Source organism: Apium graveolens, chromosome 4 (genome assembly GCF_009905375.1).
Source record: "Apium graveolens cultivar Ventura chromosome 4, ASM990537v1, whole genome shotgun sequence".
NCBI lineage: Eukaryota > Viridiplantae > Streptophyta > Magnoliopsida > Apiales > Apiaceae > Apium > Apium graveolens.
Window position 1 is genome coordinate 114,896,670 of NC_133650.1, and position 2,737 is coordinate 114,899,406.

The window sequence follows — 2,737 nt, forward strand, 5'->3', positions numbered from 1 at the left end:
CCTTCTGACCCTAGCTTGCTCTGCCTTGCTAACACTGAACAAATCATGGAAAGATAGGTGTTTAGATAATTACTATATACGTGTATCTTGAATTGATATCACACAACCTTATCAGTCTACCCATGCATTTCTATCTGACTCGCATATGTATACATACATTTATACAGCACATCTATTCACATAATCACAAAGCAGTAGCACGTAAAACACATAATTAATTTCTAGATTTTATATTTTAGAATCAATTCTAGGCTTATACCTGCATTACTAGTCTTATCTCGATTTATTATAATTTTTCGGGATTTATTCGGCTCAATTATACCCCTATTAGGACTTACGAACTATCAATTATCACCAAACCACTCTTTTTCGGAAGAAATTATAACTTACAACTATTTTTATTGGATTCGTCTCATTTTTCTGAGTCTAGGGGTCTTCGTTTCACTTAAATCGGACTAACGGTTGAATTGTTATGAATTAAACACTGATGATTCAATTATTATTCAATATAAATAATTATTACAACCTCTTAAATCCTAAAATAATTTTTAAATAATTATTTAAGAAAAATCAAGTCCAAAATAATTTTTTATAATTTTTGGAGTAAAATGAAGAAGTTATGATTATTTGAAAATCATGTGATTAATTATCGAAATAATTAATCACTTTTAAAGATTTAATAAATAAATAACTAATAAATAATTAATAAATACTTATTAATAATTTAAAATATAAATCCCTAATTATTAGGATTAATCCCAATTTATTATAATATTTATAACTTATCGATATTTATTCGATATATCGATTATTTACAAATAATCAATCACTAATTAACCGATACGCTATTTATCGAATAACTACGAATTATTCAAATTATAGATCACTTAACGGTTAATTACTTGTATAACTACGAATTACTCGCAATTCCCGCATAATTATCGAATATTAAATTACTATCGAGACTTATACGATTCGCTAATCAATTAGTTACTAATATCTAATTATACGATACAAATAATTATTACAATATTAAATCGAATAACTAGCGCTCGAATAATAATTCTAATTATCGAATCATTATTTGCACTATTAACTAATTATTAGATTATAATCACATTTCTTAATTATTTCTAATCCTTATTTATTAATTAGTACTTAATTACTAATTAATTATCCAATTATTAATTAATTAAATAATTAATAAATAATTAGAAAAATAATAAAATAAATAATAAATAAATAAATTCGAATTTATAATTTAATAAAATAATTTAGAAATTAATAATACTATTTTCAGAATTCAAAATTAATTTTTAATTGATTTTTAGAATTAATAAACCTAATTTCTGTTTTTATAAAATAGAATTAAATAATAAAAATTCAGAAACATAAATCAGGAAAAACAGATTGGGGGTTTTTGGATCGAACACCGGGTTGCAACCGGGTCGTCTTCGACCCGATCGAGTCACGAAGAACACCGGCCACTGCCCAGAATCTGACGCCGGCGGAGATTTTCCGGCGAGACGAAAACGTTCGATTCCATTCGTTCCTTCTGCGTTTTCGACGCACAGCAACACAACGACGCTCCCCTTCTGTTCCTCCTTCGTCCTCGTCGACTTCAACAGCCAGAAACCTGAGAAACGCGGCGGCGGCGGCGGAACTCCGGCGAGCTCAAAACGTACACCAACCTCGACGAAACAGGTGCCAATCGTGTAACACCCACAAATCCGGGGTCGGGGATCCGGGTTGTCACGAATTCCATTTCCCTTAATAACACCCAATCTTAATAAATAATCAACTACTCTGTACTGTGACCCCACAATAAACACACACCACAAGTTATAGTCTCAGAGATGAACACTCAAAAAATAACACAAGTCCTTATATTCCACAATTATAAACCGTTACACCTTAAGAAGGTTCTGAATAAATTTACATATTCCTTGCCATTATTACAATTCATATTATACATAAGTCTGGTTCATCAATAGTTGAAAACCTAGCCTATTGGTAGCTCCTACCTCAGCTACGGCGGCATCAACGCTTTCAGAAGACTGCGGAACGTTTTTCTAACCGCTTGCGAATCGGGAGCTTGGTCCTGTTCATCTTTTCTATCTGTTGTTGTATGATGAAAGAAGAAAGCAAGGGTGAGCAGCAAGCCCACCAAAATAATATGTATAATGATTAACAATATATGAGCCTTCTCATAGTACTCATGAAAGTCTTGGTCAAAAGAAATGAACCAAGTTTGATATCTTAATGCGATGAAGTCACAAAATATTCAGTATATATACATATATACTTTTCAAAATCTTGGAAGTCCTCTTCCATCCATAATATACACAGAGTTCCAGTTTATAACTGTATATATAAAAAAATATCGTTGCAAGGTGATCTCATATATCTAACCTTGTCTCAACGTTTTTCCGAAAATCTTTGTCATTCATAAGACAATCATTAACTAGATATAAGTTTAAAAGATGAAGTTACAAGATACCCCAAAATACTTATATCTTTCCCAAATACTACTTGAACTACCCCCGTTCAAGTTATAATCAGTTTCAAAGGTTCATCACATAGATGAGACTACAAGACAAGATTTGAATAGATTCAATCTTTGAATATCATTATAAATAATGAAGTTACGAAATACTTCATTAAGTCCCGATATATAAATATATTCATATATATCTCCCATACATTTCCTGAAATCTCTGTCATGTAAAGTATGAAC